Source organism: Lepus europaeus, chromosome 1 (genome assembly GCF_033115175.1).
Source record: "Lepus europaeus isolate LE1 chromosome 1, mLepTim1.pri, whole genome shotgun sequence".
Classification (NCBI taxonomy): Eukaryota; Metazoa; Chordata; class Mammalia; order Lagomorpha; family Leporidae; genus Lepus; species Lepus europaeus.
The window spans coordinates 95,221,245-95,244,186 of record NC_084827.1 but is presented as its reverse complement, the minus strand read 5'-3'; the positions used below and the strand labels follow the sequence as shown (position 1 = coordinate 95,244,186).

The 22,942-nt window shown below is 38.3% G+C and overlaps 1 pseudogene; it reads right to left on the bottom strand.

The window, feature by feature from the left end:
* Nucleotides 1-11,908: 11,908 nt before the first annotated feature.
* On the bottom strand, nucleotides 11,909-12,460 carry LOC133762968 (putative ribosomal protein uL13-like; annotated as a pseudogene).
* Nucleotides 12,461-22,942: the final 10,482 nt, after the last annotated feature.

Below are 22,942 nucleotides of genomic sequence, written 5' to 3'. Positions count from 1 at the left end.
CCTAGATGGAAAGAGGCCACTGAATCTCCCATCTGAAGGACACTGAAAATCCCGTACACTCTGTGAAAGCAGTAGAGGGTAGAGTCAAAACCAAAAACACCAATACGTCAACAGTGTTGCCACAACAGAGAGGCACATTAAGTTCCTCAACAAATAGTCTCTTAGTATACATAAGCACCATAAATTTCCATGATAGATTGAATCAAAATAAGAACACAGATACCAACATGATGTTCAAACATCTGCATTAGTTTCTCTTCTGGCATTTTAAAACATATTTGGATCTGAAAGAATGTAAATTTCAGTGAAATGTGTCATTCCCAGCTCCTATTTTCAACTGCAGATTATCTGATTGGAACCTGTGAGAGCAAAAGTTTAGATGCTGACAACTTGTTCTGTGTATATTTTTTCCCTGCTTAGGTACATAGATTAAAGCTAAGCCACAGTCAACAAACTTCTAACAGTGAACAGCACATTAAAAACTTAGTGGTGAGAACTATTCTAAGTACAGCTGGATCAAACAAATAAATGAGTTGTTTGTCTTTAAAAAGGGAAGTTAACACTTCAAATGAAAGTGTTAAAATGTCTTCTTCTAATTAAGAGTGTCAATGTAAGCTTAATGCAACACTCTCTTTTATTTTCTAAATCCTAATGCTTATTTGTTCTCTAACAAAACATTAGCTTGGGAACAGAAGATTAATGTGGTCAGAATCTATGTACATAATCTTGGTATTTTCTAGAGACTAGTAAAAACACTACTCTTCTCCATTGAATAGGAAGTTGAAAGATAAAGTGAAAGAATAAGCAGATGGGATCATCTGTACTAAAATAACTGCATAGGCAAATGTTGCTTAGATCACAAGAGTAGAGTGTTTCCTGATAATACACCCAGACTGGGCACTGCTAGGCAAGACAGGGTTCTTGTTTCATACCCAACCACTGAAGGCAAAAATGTCTTCATTGGGAAGACTGCAACATTAACTGCTTGAATGCAGTTAGTTTCCAATGGCAATACAAGAAAGAACAGATTCAAGCAAGCCTAGTTTATTCTAGCCATACTTGTCAAATATATAAGGACTCAGTTCCCCTTGGAAACTGGTCAGCGAAAAGGCAGAGTGAGGTTACAAATATCACACTCTGTCACCTCCATGGGGAAGGAAGTATAGGAATGGGGAGCAAGCGTTGCTCCTTAATCAGGCAGTCACCTGGCTTGAGGCTGGGGGAAAGGAGCAAATTCATATTCTTTACTGTCTAGTGCAAGCTTTCAAACAAGTAAGAGAAAAATATTCCAAGTAAATTACCAATTAAGATAATAACCATTAGATTTCTCAGAACACAATGGTCAACTTTCAGAAGCAGATAAAATCGGGGGTGTTTACGTGTGGGAAGAAGTTTACAATTGTCTGTGTTGGCAATATACCTGATGGCCAAAAGGAAAAAGAAGAAGGACTCAAATTTCAGGGAAAAGGATAGTGTTAGAATGCTTCATGATGATAAAGACATTCTTAGGAAAGCCTACTAAAATTATCTTCTTTTCCCTATGATACTCATGTGGATTGTGAGAAAGTTGACTTGTGCCCAAAGTTGAGAATTATTCATGTTAGCAATCTGGGTAACAAACAATTTCCATGCATAGAGATGCTGCTATAAAATCACATTTCCTCATCCTGTTGATTCTCCAAATTGTTCCTCTCTCAGTGGGTGAATTTTTGTTCTTAAATAATTTAGGCTTAAATTAGTCATAGCCACTTTCCTACCTGTTAATATAACAAAACTCATCTGCAAGACCTTCTTCAGATAATTCACATGGAATTTCCAATCAAGAGGGTTCCCATCATTATGACAGGTGCTATATTTTAATAGAAACAATAGTTTGTTTTTGACTGCCATCCCAGTATCTCTGATTTGTTACCAAAAATATTTAAAAGAATTTCTAACATATTATTGCTTAATATTCCTCCAGGATTTATAAGAAATAATAGTTCATGATCTCCTAAAAGATAGATTCCTTTAACATAAAATGCATACTTTTAATCACAAGAAATAAAAATTTGGAAATCCCCATTAAATTGTGGAAAGTAAATAATCTGCCATTTATAAAGGAGATTTACATTAATCTTTATCTCTCTGTTATCAAGGATCAATTATGGAAGAAGGTAGAGTAGATGAGCAAAAGACACAAACTTGTACTGGGTCATTTCAATCTCAAAGTCATAGGTATACATGCATGCTTTAACCAGTTGCTTCTTCCCCTACACTACATGAAAGATTCTTGTGTGGTGTGTGTGTGTGGTGTGTGTGTGTGTGTTTGTGTACAAATAGAAACAGGATTTATTTAGCAGTGACGGAATAAATACACATTGATACACGAGTGTGGCCATCCCATGCAGAAATACCCAACATGAGTGGGCCAAAGAGTTGCCCGTAAACAAGGGAGGGAGGAAAGAACCAAAAACAGAACCTCTGAGCAGGAGAGGTCCATCCAAGACCAGGATGGAAAGAGAGAAAACGAGAGTGGTACTTACAAGTACCTCCACTTCTTTTTATAACGAAAGGAATGGTACCCCAATCAGATATACAACTCAGGTGGGGTGTGAGTGTGCACCCTGGTTCCAGATGCAACAGGTGCACCCTGAGAACATGGACATACATGAAAAAGATTCTTGCTGAGGAAACAGAAGGAAATGTGATTTCTTCCAAAATTCTAATTGATCCTACATATGATTCAGTAGTCTCACTGAGGACAGCTCCAAAGTTGAAAGTAGAACACATCTAAAGGAGGCAAGGCTGAAATCCCATCCTTCAGCTACAATCCCACACACAACCGTGGCACATCAAGGCTGTGGTGGTAGACTGCAGCCTGGCCCCTCACTTGAGAGATGTGAAATCGAAGTTCCCAGACACTGCTCTCCTGCCTGAGTTCACAAACTCCGTGAGAGCCAGAGCTCCATACAGGGCTCTTGATTCAAATCCAGTGTCCTTTTTTATTTTAATGGCCGGAGCGAAGAGCTGAGGTTTGAGCACTAGAAAAATAGACACAAGAACAGCTTTTCCAGTAACAGCCATTTACCAAGGATTTCAAGTTTATGTTTGGATGGTAGCTGTTGGATACCTGAAAATGTCTATAGTATGATTCCATTTTTCCAATCTCAGTGAAGCAGGCCTATACCAAATCACTTAGAACAAAGTCTTCTCTCCACTATAAAGTTAAGAGTGACCAAATGTGGGAAACCTGAGGCCCAAGGACAGGAACAGAAGGTGGAGCAAAACATTCCATCTCCTCGTTACTTATGTTTTGGACATTTTAAGGCAATTCTAGATTGGTTTATTGATAGGATTTATGGGATGATTTGGTTTCATTGGAAAGTAACAGGCTCTTCATGAATGTGTATTAATCCAAATAAGGTACTTCTGTCTTCATTTACTACCATCTGTTGAAAATGAATTTTTATGAGTTGTCTCCTAAACACAGAGAGAAAGCAGATGTACACTTAACCCCAAGCCACAGAATCGTTCAGCCTACTCTGAAGCTTGATAAGATGTCTGGGATGTCATATACACAAATTAAAAATAAATCTGTTTACTTGTGCTTTTATAGTTTAATATTTCATGCAGAACAAAAGTCTATAAATAAAACGGTTTAACTTTCAAACCTCATACAGCCCCAAGCCACCCTGCTTTCTACATACATCATCATTGAACCTTTATTTCTAACACTTTGAAAGAATTAAAATTGATTGGGGATTACTGAAAAATGTCAGCTCATCGTCCTGAGATGACAGTGAACAGCAGGGTCTGCAGGAGAGGAACAGAGTCAGCAGACGGTGAGACTCACTGACCTCCCTAGGCCACAGCTTACAGGGATCAGTAATGCAGGCCTGTTAGAATTTGTGGTCTGAAGACAGAGCTGCTTCCACAAGCTCACCTACAGGCAGACTTTCGCTTTCTCCCTATTATTTGTGAAACACTGGAAGGCCTTTTCTTCAAGAGTAGATTGGAAAGTTTCTTTCTCAGAGCATAGTGATTGCCAGAGGCTAGAAAGGTTTTGGAGAAGAGAGAAGAAAGGGAGGTTGGATAATGGGTGCTAAAGTACAGTGAGAAAGGAGGAGTAAGTTCTAGTCTTCCACATCACAGTAAGGGGATTCTACCTTTCAACAATCAGTTATACAGGGAACTGCAAGTAGTTTATGGAAAAATGGAATTAGTGATGTTTACTGTAGCACAAAATGTTTAAAACTCTTGTATAGTTTTTTCACTATATATATATATATATTTTCCATTAACGTTTTTGAAGGACACTTCTATTATCTTACAAAAAATCATAATAGAGTAATTCAAAGGCTCCCAAAACAAAAAAAAAAGATAAATGTTTAAGAAAATATGTCAGTTATCCTTATTTGATCACTATATATATATTATATATATATGTATCTAATTATATCATACTCCATAAATAGATACATTATGCTTCAATAAAATTTTCAATCTAAAAGAAATTCCCTTTCCCTCAATGTTGATAGAACATATAGAACTCTGTACAGTCTTGTGTTCTGTTTTCCATAATAGTGTATCTGACATCAGAACAAGACCAGATATTCCAGTTCCCTGCTTCCAAAAATAATGATGTCAATACTCATGTGTGTGTGGATCCTGTGTGTGGATTAATAATGTATGGATTAATAACGTGTGTGTGGATCAATAATGATGAGGAGCATGATTAAACATCACCTTAAAGCTCCTTCTGGGGGCACAGTAGGTTAAACCTATGCCTGCAACGCTGGCATCCTATATGGGCACTGGTTTGAGTCCCGGCTGCTCCACTTTCAATCCAGCTCTCTGCTATGGCCTGGGAAAGCAGTGGAAGATGGACCAAATGCCTGGGCCTCTGCACCTGCGTGGGAGACCCGGAAGAAGTTCCCGGCTCCTGGCTTCAGTTCCGCCCAGCTCCTGCCACTGCAGCCATTTGGAAAGTGAATCAACAGATGGAAGATCTCTCTCTCCCTAGCTGTAACTTTACTTTTCAAATAAACAAATAAAATCTTAAAGAAAGAAAGTTCTTTCTGAGACACTGGGCGTAGAGAAGGAGGATCTGCTTTCGAGCCTTGGTTTGACCATTGCATAGTCATATAAACGTCTCCTCTCTGAGTCTTGGTTTCTCATCTTTAGAATTGATTCCGCCAGTCAATGACATGCATGAATTATCAAAATCCCATGACACAAAAGGGAATAAAACATAACAATAGATAAATTAAGAAATAATCCTATAGCAAGTCAAATTTAGGAATCCCTAGTATTCCACAGGACATGAACACCCAAAGTTTATCACCATGTTATTATTTTGCTTTCATCACCTAATAAACAGTACCCACTTCATTTATGGTTCTAGATATATTTTAATATATCTATTAATGCATTTATAATTGGCTCAAAATTGTGGCTCTCATATATACTACATTATCTAATAAAATGTCTGAATGTGGGTACTTTGCTAGAAATTATATGTCAGCATGGAGCATCAAGAAATGAAACAGAGGGAAGCCTACAACCTCTCCATTCTTACTTATTAAATTAATAGAAATAACTTTTTTTGGCTTAGTGTTATACAGATTACAGCTTTAAGAACTGATAGATGTTGGATTCTAGAATTCCTTTTTCCCACTAGGAATTACTCAATCTGAAGCTGAAGCTTCTAAGCCACTTGTGGAATTAGAGGGTATCTTCAGGTAACGGATCCATTCCTGCCTGATAAAGAGGTAGATTTGGGTCACTGATGTAAAGTGGCATGTATAAAACTTTAATGCAATGCTCTACACAAAGTTTAAAGCAAAATAAGTAAAAGAAAATGGAACCTTGTCTTCACCTTCCTATCCCAAGTTCCTGAATGCTTTGTTTTGCATTGATGAATGAATAGGTGATAGTATTTCTAAATTAGGAAGACAGATTAAGAGCTGAAAAACAGGGACTGGCATTGTGACATAGCAGATGAGGCTACTGCCTGACACCAGCATCCCATATGAGTGCCAGTTCCAGTCCCAGTTGCTTCACTTCCCATCCAACTCCCTGCTGATGGCTTGGGAAAGCAGGGGAAGATGGCCCAAGTAGTTGGGCCTCTGCACCAACATAGGAGACCTGAAAGAAGCTCCCGGCTCCTGGTTTCAGCCTGGCCCATCCCCAGCCATTGCAATTGTTTGAGGAGTAAACCAGGGGATGGAAGACCCCTCTGTCTGTCCCTCTTTCTGTCACTCTGCCTTTCAAATACATAAAAATAAATCTTAAAAAAACTTTCTTAAAAAAAGTTAAAAGTTATCAAAAAATCAAATTGTCCATCATGTTCATAGCACCTCTCCCCAATTGTAATAAATATAGCATACAGTTCAGAGTGCATTGTTATAAAGTAACTAGCATATGAAAAACTTAATTCTTATGGATATTTATTGTATTTAATTTGGTTGTAGTTGTAGTAGTACCAAAAGTCACAATGCTATGATCCACATATAAGACTGTATACTTTAGGATAATTGTATGTATTAGAGAGGGTGTTTAGTCTATAAATAAATACTACTGAATAATCTATATTTTATTGTTCATTTTGTGGATTTTCTGTGGCAAACTTTAAATAAACTGGCTTTGCCATTCCCTTGCAATGAAATTTTTCCTCACCAACAAACATGTTGAATGTGTATTTGTTATTATCCTATGAAAAACTAAGTTATGACAGTAAACCTTCTGTCAAAACATGAAATGCCTTCCAAAGGAAAATATAAATTATTTGAGGGCATCTACTTTTACCTCTTTCTCTACTCTTCTCCAGGAATTTAATCTACTTCATCCTTTTGGTTCATACGTGTTTGCCTTTAGTTTGCCTTCTTTTCTGTTGCTTGAATTGTATACACATTTTGGCCAAATTAGTACAGTGATCATCTCAAACATAAAGTGAATTAAAAACAGTCACTTAAGGATCATGTTTTGAAAACAGATCCTCATGTCTTTCTCCCAGATATGTGTCTAGACAAAAGATTCGGGGTACACATTTTAATGGATATTACAGATGTTCCTTTGGCACATTTGGAAAACCACTTGTCTCAAGCAGATAGAGAGAGACCCACACTTGAATCTCTAAATCTGAGCATTCAGGTGGACATTGTCAACCCTGTGGTGTGTTAGGGAGCCATTAGTGTCTACGTCTTGCCAATGAGAAATTTTTGTCTCAAATCTCAAGTAATTCAACTGTACTTTGCTTAGGACTTATTTTAGCCCTGGATATAAATATTTCAAGGCCATCAAGTTACCCAAATTAAGATAAACAGACAACAAAGAGCACTTCTAAATGTAACCTATTTACAGATAGCAGCCTCTTTCTTTTTTGAAACCTATTTACCTACTTTAGCTCCCTTTTGAAAAGTGTAATGCTTTATAAAACTCAGCAGCAACAATTTATTTCTTTAAGTATTCAATCAGATTTCCATGCCAATTAGTATAATTATCAGCACAATTTAAACAGATTTCTTAATTATACCTACAAATGTCTTTCTCAGGGAAAAAAAATATCCCAGCGCTTTTAACAAAAGAGTTTCTGTAAATAGCAGGTAAGCGGTAATTTCCATGACTCACATCAATGGGAAAAGAATATATTTTTTTCAGCATTGATTTGCAGCTAATAAAGAATATCCTGCAGGGCTGGCTCTGTGGTGTGTAGGGTTAAAGCCCTGGCCTGCAGCACCAGCTTCCCATATGGGTGCTGGTTTGAGTCCCAGCTGTTCCAGCAAATGGAAGACCTCTGGGTATGTGTGTGTGTGTGTGTCTACATCTCTCTGTATCTCTTTCAAATAAATACAATAAATATTTAAAGAAAAAATATCCTGCATCCTCCCTTCTAATCCTATAGGTTCAGACCTACGTTTCTTTGGTGTTAAATATTTGGGTACACATCACCTCACACAGGGACCTGCTAATAATCATCTCTATCTTAACCATTAAAAAGTAAGAAGATATCTCAGATTTCTTTCACACCCAATCTGTGGAGTACTTTGATTTGATTCTTTATTAAGGAAATATTTATCTAAGAAGCAAGGAAGGCTGGAGGTTGCTGATTAGCTACTCTGTGCTTCTGTGGAGTAACCATAAAGGTACAGGGCTCACTTGTTCATTCCTGATGGAGATCCACATGGGGAAGGGGAAGGGGAGGACATGACCCATGATTCAAGGAGGAATTCAGATGGGTTAAGTTCATAAAAAGGCCACAGTCCTCCCGAGCACAGGCCAAGTGATCTGCATCCTGAGATATGCCAACTGTTCAGGTTGGGAGCCATGCATAATTCATCATCATTTTTTTGAAAGCCAAAACACATTTCACCATGAACTTTCCCCTTTCATTTCAAAATCTAAGTGTATGTCATGGGAAATGTAATCACGTAGCTCAGCTCTGTCAAAGGTAATCTTTGGGGGAGCTATTTGAATAATGACATTCAATTTAATTAGCACTTCTGAGCATCCATGGGGTGCCTAGAAAGCATCAAACAGGTGTGCATAACACAGAAAAGACAATGCCCTATGAACAAATGTCAAGTGAACAGAGACTTGTCAGCTTTGTGTATGCCATAGATAATAACAGAAATCAACCTATTAAGAAAACATTTAGCAACTTTTTCCAAAACAAAAAAGCATAGATGATAAAAGCTACAAGTAATCTGAGGAATCAATACACATCTTTTCTACTATGCAGAGGAAGAACTATAGCCCAAAGTGTTGAAATGATCAGACTATCAGTCTGTGAAGGGCGCTAATAGAAGCGTTTTAATTTCTCTATAAATCTACCTCTTCTCACTTCTAAGCAAATGGAAACTTTTTTTTTTTTTGACAGGCAGAGTGGACAGTGAGAGAGAGAGAGAGACAGAGAGAAAAGTCTTCCTTTTCCGTTGGTTCACCCCGCACTGGCCGCTGTGGCCGTCGCGCTGCGGCCGGTGCACTGTGCTGATCCAAAGCCAGGAGCCAGGTGCTTTTCCTGGTCTCCCATCCTCTACTGCACTCTCAGGCCACAGCAGAGAGCTGGACAGGAAGAGGAGCAACCGAAACAGAATCTGGCACCCCAACTGGGACTAGAAAGCAAATGGAAACTTCTGTAGGATATATAATTCCATTTTCTTGTAGAGTCTTGCATGTTAATAGATTTAGTCAAATACAGTAGATAACAAAGATTGCGACTGCAGTGTAATAGCTAAGTTTAATTAATTATTGGACTGTTACTAACTGAAACCACATGAACATTGTAGGAACAGTACAGAGCCAAAGTCATAAACTCCAAATGCAGAGTCCAATCATGGACTACAAATAATGAGGCAAGACCAGAAGAACTACGGTGACCCAAAGACAAGCATTTTCAGCATTTATTTTCAGCATTAATTTTACATTTCAAATTTTGAAAACTCAAAATAATAGAAAATTAGCACATTAATTTGATAAATATGCTCTAATAATAAAGTGTGCAAGGCACTGAAATAAATGTCATAAAAAAGATAAAGATGCATTTTACATTATCCTTAGAAATTTTAATTAATTTATTTATTCATTAAAGATTTATTTTTTATTTTATTTGAAAGGCAGAGTTACAAAGAGGCAGAGGCAGAGAAAGAGAGAGAGAGAGAGAGAGGTCCTCCATCCACTGGTTCACTCCCCAGATGGCTGCAATGGATAGAGCTGTGCCAATCCAAAGCCAGGAGCCTCTTCTAGGTCTCCCATGTGGGTACAGAGACCCAAGGACTTGGGCCATCCTCCACTGCTTTCCCAGGTCATAGCAGAGAGCTAGATCAGAAGTAGAGCAGCCAAGACTTGAACCAGCGCCCATATGGGATGCTGGTACTGTAGGCAGCGGCTTCACCTGTTACACCACAGCACCAGTCCCAACTCCTTAGAAATAAATTTTAAACTTTAGGGGCTGGCATTGTGGTACAACAGGTTAAGCTGTCACCTGTGACACAAGCAACTCACATAAGCACCAGTTCAAGTCTTATCTGTTCCACTTCTAATCCAGTTCATGCTCATGTGCCTGGAAAAGCAGTAGAAGATGGCCCAAGTGCTTGGGCACCTGCCACCCACATGGGAGACCTGGATGGAGTTCCAGGCTCGTGATTTCAGTCTGGCCCAGCCCCAACCAACACAGCCATTTGGGAAGTGAACCAGCAAATGAAAGATCTCTCTGTCTATCCCTCTCTCTGCAACACTGCCTTTCAAATAAACATTTTTTAATAGAAGAAAGGAATTTAAATTTTAGTGCAGAGGGCAGGAAATTAACAGAAACAGTAAGAATATGGGAAGTGTATGACGTGTCACTAGAGGGTGGATGTAAGGTTTTAAAGAAAAGAGAACTTCTACTTGGATTGAAAACACAGAAAGTTCTTTGGAAGTGTGAGTGAACTGGAAAGCAGCAGATTGTTAGCCAAAGGCAGATAAATACCTATGAATGCACACTCTCAGGCAGACTCTAGTATGAGACAGAGTGATGGATAAGGCACAACACATCCTGCCCCAAAGAGCCCAGATTTTAATGTGGAGTCACAAATAATATATAAGAAAGCAAACAAAAAGACTCTATCTCAAGTAGAGAAAGCGCTAGGAAGAAAATCATGAAGATTCCAAAGCAGGCCTCCCTCATCCGTGTTTAGAGGTGGTATCATTCACTCTGTGTAGCCCCTGGCCTCTGAAAAGCCAATCCAACATCTGAATACAGGTTGTGTTAATCTCCTTAAAATTCAATATCCTTCACCACAAAGAAAATCTGTCTTCTCAAATGGTCTGTTGCCATGACACCTACAGCACTATGAAAATCACACATGCGGTAATGAGATAGAGAGGAACTGAGAGGCCTAGGGAGGATGGGAGGAAAAAGGTCTCTGGAGAAATTGCAGTTGATGTTGAAAGCCAGACGTTAGTGGTTCTGGAAGGTATGCAGAACAAACAGTGAGAACTAGGCAGAGAAGGTCTAGTTTCAAGAACACAAAGAAGGCCAGTACGGCAAGAACCATGAACAAGACGTAGCACAGAGAGGTTGAGGTCAGGGAAACAGACAGCAGCAAGTATTTTAGGTTATGGTATGCAGTTTGATTTTCCTCTGGTTGCACAACAAAATCACTGGCGGAATTTAAATAGGAAAGTAACATGCTCTGATTTAAGCTTTAGAATGGTCAGTCTAGTTGGTCTTTAAGATGTATGGAGGAGAGGGAGGGACAAGCCTGCATGTAGGCGTACCAGTCAGGAGGAGTTTCAGCAGTGAAGATGGTGGAATGTGTTTTAGTGAACATGCCGTCACTCCTGCCAGTGGGCTATGCCTCTCTCCGTTATGTAAAGGAGGTTGTCTCCAGCACTTATCATATGGTGTTATACTATATATTAACTGATATTCAATGATCCCTCTGAAGGACACTAAGAATATTAGCAACAGTACATTTTCCTATAACGAAGACCTGATGGCATGCTTGTGAAGGGTTTTTGGTTCCATGTGGCACAGCATACCAACTGATAACCCTAAGTTAGGGAACTGACTTAATTTGAGGATGTTAACAAAAAAAGATAATGGCTGACTGGGGGAATGGTTAATGGACAGCAAGAAATTGAGATGATATTATATGATGCCCCTAATCTTGCTATGAACACCTTTGGGTTTCTTACAGACTATTTAAATAATATTGCATAAAATGCATAGCAATTCACATCATACTGTAGCCAGATTTTTATCATGTGGTTTTTATAATGAAGATTGTGTGTTCCTCCATGGAAGTAGCAATAGCTTAATTTTTAAAGGGAAAATTGGAGAATCCTAATACAGCAAATATCATTTCCCTAATGGATAAAGATTATTCAATAGAATAATGTAACTTCAAATGTAGCCAATAAGATAATTATACAATACTTGAGATTAAAAAAACATAAAACAATAATTCTTCATGTCCCTTTTGGCATGTTCCCATAGCCTCTTCAGCTGCTTTTTCTTCTGGTAATGGATCTTGGGCTTCTTCCTTTTTCTCCAGCATGGCTGTCACTGCCTGGTAATTCCATCCAACCTCAGGCACCCCAGGTAGGGAAACTTTCCTGCAGATTTCAGACACACAACCTTGAGGGCCACGGGAACTATCATCTGCCGTTTTATTTTTTTGTCATAGGATAGCAGGATCCCATTGAACATCTTGAGGCAGTCTAGGGCAATCTGGCCCCACTTGGTCTTGTGGAGCAACACGCCTCAACAAAATATGCAGCTAGGGACCCATTAGTGGTAGGGTAGGTGTTCATCCACTTGCAGAGAAGGCCAGGTACTTTAACTTGTTTCTGCAGAAATTGCTGGAAATATTAGTGCGCATGTAGTACATGATCACCACCTTCTGGCTCAGCAGGACCTGCCTGGCCACGAAGGCTGAGAGGCAACTCAAGAAAAGGCCCCTGCCATCAGCACCAGGGCCTGCCTGTCCGCCATCTTCAGCAGCTGCCCTGGAAAACTGGATTTTCTCGTTAAACATCCTTCCTTGAAGTTGCATTCTCGTGATTAAAACTTCATCACATGGCTACCACGAACACTAAAATACCTAGGACATGCAGAACAGGTATAGCCATGTGTCCAGTTAAAATTCAAGTTTTTTTCTTCTAGAGGAAAAAAGGACGTTACGGGAATACTACTGGTCTCTGTCTGTCACAGAAAGACTTTAAATACTGTCATTCTTTGGATACCTCTCCAACCCCCGCCCCACACACACACATACATACTCCTGCAATCAAGAATTCTGAAAAAAAAAATGAGCAAGTTTTATTAAGGCTTCTAGATACAAGATAAGCATTAAAAAATCAATAGTGTTGCATTTATGCTAGTACGTTTATGCTTAGAAAAATGCAAAGAAAAAAAGATACCATTCACAGTAGCAGCATTATTAACCTGTAAATAATCCTTCCTAAAATTACTTTAAAAAAAATAATGAAGATTTTTGAGAATCATAAAGACCTGAATGACTGAGAAGACCCAGCAAAATACAAATATTTTCTCTCAAAATTGATTTAAAATTTAATGCAACTGCACTTAAAATTGCAATGGCATTTTCATGCAGTGTTAACTGATTCTAATCTTTGTATGCAAAGTAAGAATCAAAACCACCAAGGCAAATATAGAAAAGGAAGAGAGAGAAATCCTGTCTAACAAATGTAGTGCTCTGTCAGTTAAAACGTGCAGGACTGATATCGGAATTGTCAGATAAATCAATGGACAGAGCGAGCCCAGAAACTGACTCATAAATACAGAATAATATGGCGCATGATATATTTGGTATGTGAATCTGGGAGGAAAAAACAGAGTTTATAATGAATTATGTTAGGAGAAGAAATGCTTCTAAGGAAAAGAAAAATTTAATTTACTTTTTCACAATATAAACAAGGCTCAACCCCAATTAAATTAAATATCTAGATGTGAGAAGCAAACCTCTAAGCTTTTGGGAAAATATATTTAGAACATCATAATCAACTAAATTAGACAGATGAAGTACATATAATTTTAAATTTTAAATGAACAAATTTCAATTATTAAGTTAAAAATTAATCAGATAAAAGAATATTTTGAAGTATATTATTCAAAAAAGAAATGGTATCCTGACTATACAAAAGACTTCAACTAATGAGAAAAAGTCAAACCTCAGAATAAAATAGGCAAAAATATCAGAACAAATAATTCATAAAATATAACTCAAATGCAAATATAAAAATATGCTAGTTCTCTCTCAGTTGTCAAGGAAACAAAAATTAAATTACAATAGTGTTATTTTTCTTCCATGACACTAAGAAAAGGTTTTTTTCTACCCTCCCTCCCACCTCCTTCCTTTCCTATTTTTCTTCTAATTTTTGCAATGACATACTTTCAATTTATAATCATAAGCTTAACCTTCCAGTAAATAAAGAATTCAACAAGTAACACATAGAGAAACCACTGTTCCTCAGGAGTATAGACAAGGGCTATGAACAATGACCAAATCTCAAAATGTCAATTTTGCTCATTTACATTACATTTTTCTATACTCTGTATGTTAGTTACCACAAATCAGGGAAAACATACGATATTTGTCATTTGGGGACTGGCTCATTCTACCAGGCCCACATTATCTCTAACTTCCATCATGTATATGTGCCACAACTTCTTTATGCAGTCATCAGGTGAAAGTTGCCTAGAAGTGGGTGAAACTGGACTCTCACACACGACTGAGGAACTAAAATTAACGCAGCTTGCGGCGGGCATTTGATACCACTTCGGAAGACTCACATCAGCTTCCTGCTGATGTGCACCCTAGGAGGCAGCAGCGATGGCTCAATTATTTGTGTTCCTGTCATTCATGATGGGGACCCAAACTGAGTTCTGGGTTCCTGGATTCAGCTTGGCCCAGGCTAGGTTGATACAGGCACTTGGGGAGTAGATAGAAGTGCTCATTCACTCTCTTGCTTTTTCTTTCTTCACTTCTCATTTAAATAAAATGGGAAGTAAAAAAAAATACCCATTATCGCAGCTACTTTGGGATGTGCTTGCTCTATACCCCAGTGTCCACAGTCCTGGCTGCTTGACCTCAAGGAACTCATACGCATGCACATGAAAAATGTTTATTCAAGTAATATTTGTAATTAAAAAATAAGTACAAACAGCTTCATGGTCAAAGTGATGTATATGCATAATGAAATGTTATGTGCTGATTAAAATAAATGAATAAAAAGAAAATATGATACATATTCACAATAATTACTGTAAAACCATAAAATAGGTATGATTGTTTATATACATATGGTGTTCATATACATATACATCCTTTTTAAGAGGCACTTACAAAGTTCATGGAATGTGAAATTAAAAGGTAAGTTTATTTTGAAAACTATGTACAGTGTTCTCATAACACAAACCTTCCATGGACTTTTTGAAGATCCTGGGGATAAATGTGATGGATATATATATACATAGAAGAAGATAACAATGGAGGGATACTCACCAAATTCCTGACACTTGGTTACCTCTGAAAATAAAAAAGAATGAAATTGGTGGATGGCTGAGGTAAACATTTTCTCTATCTGGAGACAGATGTGCACATATACGTTATGCTGTATGTGTGGGGGGAAAAAAACTAAGATGTTATCAACACTTATAGTTGAAAATAGAGCTATTATATTTTTGTGGTAGTCTTCTTTGTATCTTTTGGGAGGGGGGTGATAGTAAGAAAAACCAGTGGGTAGCTAGGATACTTTTGAAGAATTTATTGGTTGTCTGACAAGAAACTCTGAGTCCATTTTGTGCTATTACAATAGAATACCTGACATGGGTAATTGATAAAGAACAGAAATGTCCTACAGGTCTAGAGGCTGGGAAATCCATGGAAAATGTTGGCATCTGGCAAAATCTTCTTGCTGGGTTGTAACTTGAAGGCATCCCATGGCAGAGGGGCACAGAGAGGATGGAAGAGAACAAGAAGGGGCACCAATACATTCATGAGGGTGGAGCTCTTCGTCCTCCTCATTTCTGAAAGAGACCGCCTCATAATACTTCCACTATGGCAAACACATTTTATCTTGAGTTTGGGAAGGGACTAATGTCTCAACTGTAGCGAGCCAGTTGCAAAATTCCCCACTCTCTTCCGTTGTTGATCCTCAAATGTCTCGAGACTAAAAAAAACCAGAATGGTGTATATCAAATTTGACAAAATGGAAGGCAAGGGGGATGATATCTCAAAGTGCTAAAAGTCAGATCCTCTCTCCAGCAGTAAAATCAGAACAGGTGATAACAAATACCCAATGTTTATGTCTGACATTCCCCACTGATGGCCAACCTCGAAAAATGTCCATAAAAAGTGGAATCTTGGATCTGATGTTGGCGAAACACGGTTTTCCAACAGCAAGTGGACTGACGCTCTTTTAGCTCATGAAACAGTGCCGCAGGAGAATGTAGGTGCACTTCACAGTTTGTAAGCATAGGTTAAATGATGCTGCCCTCTAACCCTCTAAAATAACTTACCAATGTAAGATTTACACAAGGAAAGTGATTATGTCCTCTGGAGTAATATTGCAATGAACCTATAACCTGCACATCATTAGGAATAGAAAGAACGTTTTCCTAATGTGTGTTCCTGGGAACACCGGTCTTAAAAGATGGACCGCAGAGAAATACCATTTGCAGTGGGCAATTAAATCCAGGAAATGTAAATTCTAAACCTGCCTCTTGGACATTTATAATGATTATTTTAGCCTTTTAAGGTTCTGAAAAGCCTTACTATTGAGAAAACTGTTAGTTTTAACTCATGAATCCTCAAATTTATCTAAACAGTAATTATTTTTATGAGGGTAATAGGTAAAACCTCCTGATTACCCTACGAATAAGTATCCTGTGGACCTCAGTGGGGGCAATACCATTGTATTTATTTAGATGCTTGTAATTTGGACACACATAATAAGTAACACAGGCTAAACCACTGATGCTGCCCGGAACATGGCAGCCCTGCCAGGTTCAGAAGAAAGGGATAAAGGACAGGGTCAGCGAAACACAAAATAGATTTTTCTGTACCTTTCACAGTTCCTCTCTGCAAGACCCCAGCTCTCCCCATTTCCTGCTCCAGCTCACAGTGGTGATGCTTCTTGTATCTGCTCATTTCCAAACGAGCAGTTACAATGCCATGAAAGGCTGCTGTTGCTACCACCACCAAACTAGGCAGGTGCCTCTGCTGCTGACGTCCAGGACTTGCCACATCAAGACCACTGCGAATGTCATCTACACCCAGGGCATGGCTGACGTCAAGGAACTCTCACATATGCACACGCACAAAAATGTTTATTCAAGCAATACTTGTAATTGAAAAAAATAAAAGAGAGCTATAAACAACCTCACATCTAAAAGTGATGTATAAATATGCACAATGAACTGTTACAGCTATAAACTGCCGTGATATCTTTGTCCCTCACTGGCAACCAAAAATGTAAACTTCAATTTCAAAATCTCAGAGCCTACTCCCCTCTCATTCCTGTCCTCTTCCTCCCAGGCTTCATTCAAGTGCCTGGGACAGGGCCTGAGGATTTTTTGAAGTCAGATACAAGCCAGCCTCAGCCTCCGCAGGTGCATGGCTCACGCTCTTGGAATGTTTCACCAATCTTTCAGACAGATTGGAAATCTAAGGTAAAAGGAAGCCCATCCATATCATTTATTAGTCACTTTTGAAAGAAACCCTGTGAACTGATTCTACAAAGTTCTTAAAACTTCCTATATTCTTTCACTATCCTAAAAATGTTCTTTCTTTTTTCCTGTTTCTTTCTCTGGTAACATGAGCAAAGCCCACATAAAGTCATCAAAGAATTTGCTGTTTCCTGGGTGTGAATGTATGAATGCGTTTTAAGGGTTCTACTTGATCCATGGCTATTTGAGATTCTGATCAAATCCAATCAAACATGGTCCTCAGTTCTGTCTCCCTGAAATGCCCACTTCTTGGATTTCAAATTCATCTACAATCTGGTCTAACTCCACCATTCATGTTATTTCTCTTTTCTGCAGAGTAATTATGCTTTTAAGCATTGAACAGTATTTATGATTACTCAGTCTATGATAATCAGGCACCTTGCTGGATTCAGGAGCTATGACAGTATATAAAACACAGTTCCTGCTCCTCTATTTAGAGAGTCCTATTCTGGCACAAGAGTTTTCTTGGGGTTTCATGAGCACATCATGTTCAATTCTCCTTCTAAGTCTTCACCCATTCTCTTCTTTCATCATGAACATGGCCCTTTTCATCCCAAGTTAAACTTTGCTTTTATCAGGTGTACCCGGAGTTACCAGATACAAACCAGGGCACCTAGTTAAATCTGAATTTCTATTAAGTGCCAATTTTTTTTAGTATTTGTCTACCTCAAATACTGTGTTCAGCTTATTATATTGCACAGGACATCCCTATACTAAAAGGATAAGTCTGTACAGGGAAGAGGGAGAGAGAATCATGATACCAAGAAGGTAAATGTGCAATCTTTCTACTCTAGTAATTATTGTATGAGCTAATTACACAGAAGTTTAGTGGAAAGAAAGGTATTTGGGGAAATAATCAGAGCTCAAGTAGATTCCTCAGCATATAAGCTCTACTATTTTAGCAAGCCATATTCCTTCATTATGTTTCAATTTTCTAAAAAAATAGGGATAAAAGGCATACTGGAGGCAACATCTTTTTTTGACTCCACATTCAGTAAAAAAAAAGAGTGTTGGTAGCTGGAATAGCTATGGTACACCATGGAAACAGGCAAGAGTTGATGGGAAGATAATTATTTGCACTGACTACTTTACACAAATATGCATAAATTATGTTATATAGAATGTACATCAATATAAATAAATTACATGAATATTAAATATTACAAACCTTTTGGAATGGTTAGTCGATGTACCTGCCCTTCAGTTGTTAAGAAAAACATTTATATAAGTAAAATAAAATGAAGGTGAACAAAGAAGAGACTCTTATTTTCAGTGGAGCATGAAATAATGAGACTGATAGTCCTACAAGAACCACAAACCTCTTGGGTCACATTTAAGAAGAGTAATTCCTTATTTCCTCCAGAACAATTTTCCCCAAGTACGCCTGTCTAGGAGTCCCCAAGCAGACACAATAGGCTTCTCTGTACAGCTCCAAGTATACATTCATTTCCACGGACAGCTGACAGAATGCTGTAATTACACCTGCTATTGTCTCTGGCCTGATAAGAAAGGAATGCTTTTCTACTCATCATTCATTGTGGGTTCTGTGCGCAGGAGGCACATCAATTAATAGCATGTGCTCATCAGCTGGGAACTCCACACACTAAGTTCTGCTGTCTTCTGCGGAGAAAGCAGAGTCTGGAAGCTTTATTTTTTGTTTTAGTTTTTATTTATTTAAACTTGCCTATTTTTTCATTGTTCATTGAACTTGGATTTGAAATGATAAGGACATACTTCTAGAAACCATTTGATTCCTTCAAAATAACCTTTTTCAAATTTTCCATTTACTGTTTATATTTATAAGTATGCTTATAATAAGTGAGTATCATAGGATAATTTTACCATGGTAGCTCTCCTTTTCCCAATAGCTAATTCCATTTAAAATAGGCATTCAGTTATAAAAATATGTTTCTTCAACTTACACTTAATCACTGAGATATCTTCTGTAACCTTTTCAACTGTCCTCAGAAATATTTGTGAAGCTCAACTCCAATCCTCGTCAGTCCCACAGTTTTGACTTTAGATTTGCTGTATAATATAGGAACATATTGGAAGAATTATTCAGTAATCATTACCTACTACCTAATTTATGTGTTATACAAAAGAGTAAACAGAAACTAAAATTAATATATCTACAACATCTCATCTCTTAAATAGATAATACATTAAATAAGCAAAGAACAATGCAAAGCATTGAACATTAGAGTTCTTCCTAATTATATCTTTGCATATTGTAGTACTTTACATGAAATAAAATGCTCAATCAACCAGTAGAATGTTTCTTCCTTCAGCATACTTAAATTATAACATTTAAATGTTATCTTTCTCCAGGTTTTATTTGCCTGCCATAATCAAAAAATGGACAATGGCAAATCAACCTTATTCTCAACAATTCAAACTTATCAGAACAAAATACGAGGGTATGTCAAAAAGCTTGTGGAACATTGAATTAAAAGATATCTTTATTTTGGCATAAAAAATTTTGAAATTTGTATATACAAAGGGTCTTCAAAGAGTTCAAGAAAATGCATAGTGTAGGGAAAATACTGTACCATAATCTTTTAATTCCACTTTCCACAAATCTTTGAATTACTTCTGTATCCTACATTTCCATAAGACTCCTTAGAACTTTTGACCTATGTGTAGCTCAAGTTCCTAAATAATCCAAAGTATAACACTTATTGAGATTATGTAATCTTTTTTGATATTTTTCACTTTAATTTGGTACAAAATAGTACATATTTTTGGGGTACAGAATATTTTGATACATATATATATAATATGTAAAATGATCAGATCAGGTTAATTCACATCCATCACTTCAAACATCATTATCACTGATCATTTGTTTCTACAGGAGTGTTTGAAATCCTCTCTACAGCTATTTTGAAATATTCAGTTAAGAGTTATTAGCCATAGTTCACCTTGCTGTGCTACAGACCATTAGAGGTTATTTCTTATATCCAACTGTACCAGGTATTTGTTAACCACCCACCCCCCTCCCTCTCTCCTTCCCCTCCCACCACTTAACATAAGATTCTTCAGTTTCATCCACGTTCATGCAAATGACAGAATTTCACTTTTTTATGGCTGAATAAGACATATCTTGATGATTGGGAATAATGCAGTGATGAACACTGGAGTTTGCATCTATTTTGATAGTTTAGTGCTTTCCTATCGAAATGTCACCAAGGGAACACCAAGGTGACAAAATCCAGATATCAGTAAAATCCATGTAACCTAATCATTACCAACAATGCATCTGAAAATTAATATTTAGTGAGATGTGTAACTTCCCTCCCCTGGAGTTGTTCTCCAAAGTGAGTCAAGCATCTGTCATGGGCATAGTAATGGCACAGAGGCAGCATTGATCCCTTTTTTATTATGCAATAGGGAAATCACACGTTTTAATTTGTATAATACAACACACTGGATAAACCAACCGCCCAAGGTTCCCAAGGTGTTCCTCCTGACGTGTCTTAGCTACAGAGGGCAGTTATAGGGCGTCCGCAGGGGTGGTGCCTCTGAGCCAGAAAGCACAGGTTTTCAGGGGCGATCCAGTCTCAGCATCTGGCTGGTTGTTGGGCTTCTAGCGGGAGGAATCTCAGCTCTGGGCAAGCAGAGCCTCCATCCCCGGGGATCGCAGGGCAGGCTGGGAGAACTCTCACAGGAAGATCTGAATGCAATGGGTCAACTAGGAGCTTCCGCTCAACCATACTCAGAAGAATCTGTTCAGAGTCCCCACTGGCCTCCTCAGTCTGTGTTTTTATATATTTTTGGACCGTCAGTGTAGGGTTGATAAGGACCCAAGAAAGGCGTGCTCAGGCCATGGGTGGTTCTTATCAAGCCCATGTAGATCTCCTGCAGTCAGCTTGGCTCTTGCTTTTTATTGTTACTATTATGGTGAAGTTGTTTAATTCTCTGCTCCTTACAGCATCCTAGCATTTGGTTCTTCCTTTTGGAAGGAGAGTGAACTATGTAGTTGGCAGATTAAAAATTGAGAATATTCAGCACGGTTCTGTCCTCCCCCTCCCTTTTTATTTGTGCTTGAGAGAGGCTACCTGTAGGGCAAGTCCCAGAATGTGTTGGGGTTGTAAGGGTCCCCTTCGCCCTCACGCAAAGCTATGCTCCCAACAACCTCTGTAGGTGAAAGCCTTCATTTACCACCCAGCTGCTTTACCGACCACTGTGTTCAGAACTTAGACTGAGAAGAATATAAGCATCAGAAACATACTAAAGATTTGTCAATAGAGGAGATACAAATGATTTAGGTAAATTACCCCAGCTGTTTTGTGTGGAAGAAGTAAAGATAAGAGCTAATTAAGCAAACCTATTATAGGAAAGAAGGCATAATAGATTGGACCTACTTTTTTCTATCTTTTAAGGTACGGGTTTGCAAACTTCCTCTGTAAAGGACTATACAGTAATAATTTGGACTTTCTGGACCACATCAGTTCTTGTTATATTTCTTAACCCTTTAAAAGTTTAAAAGCCATTCGTGGGTCAAAATAAGTGTGTTCAGCACATGAACAAGAGAGTATGTTGATGCAAAAATTACAAAATAAATTTCGGTAAACACAAGTTAGCCAATTTCTACAATAAGTACAGTTGCTTAAAAAGCATTCTAGAGCTAGGACCCTTGACTAGTAATAGAGTTAGTCTTCCAATGCTTACAAGGCCTCTACATACATGTAAAAGCCAAACTGCTAATTGCTCAATCTAATGAAGAATACGGGCAGCCTGTGTGTGCACGTTGCTCTGCTAGGAAATCTTCATCCCTTTTGTTACCTACTAAACAGAGTGTTAGGAAACTGGCACAGTTTTACCTATGGCGCGATCTATACTCTGATTTACATCCCAAGCTCTAGCCCCAGCCGCCATTGCTGGAAGCCAGGTGGCCACATGGCCCAACCTCTATTGTTAAGCTCCACCCCCATCCTAATGAGATTCGCTGCTCCTGCTTCCCTGCCCTCCCTGGGGCAAAGTTTTAAAAGGGCCTGTTCCTGAACACGTGCTCTCTTGGCTCTTCTCTCCTGCTCTCTTGGCTCTCTCTCTTGGCTCTTCCCTCTCTTGGCTCTCTCTTGGCTCCTCTCCTCCTCTCATCTCTCTTCTCTCTCCTCTCTGTCTCTCTTACAGTCTCCTCTCTTTTTCCCTCTTCGCCCCTTCCCTCCGGTCTACTGAGTTTTACCCAATAAACCCTTTCCCTCACTCTGGTGTTCGGTGTGTTTTGTGACGGCTAACACACAGCACCTGGTGTTGTGCTGTGCTGTGCTGTGCTGTGATATGCTGTGTGAAAATTCTAATCTATCTACTGGTTCAAATTAAAAGTAAAAAAGGCTACATACTACAGAAGAGATGAAAATGCAGAAAAGCATAAACATGACATTTTCTTCTGCCAACTATGTGTTTAATATAAATAAAATTTTGATATCAAGCCAGATGTAAACTATTAAATTCTTCGTATTTTCATTCACAGAAATTTTAAAGTAGTCTCATCTCTTACACAACTATACTTTCCACCTATAGATAACAAAGAACCAGATAAACCTGTTCCAGAGGATGTGAATTGTTTTCTCCTCAGCCATAGTCTTTCTAGGGGACTTGAACCCTACAAAATGGGATACTTAGCTCTGGCTAGTTATGATTTATGAGTGTTGAAATGCCTAGGGGCTAAATACAAAAAATAAAGATATCAGTGTTCTTATTCCTCAGTCAGTCTCGTAA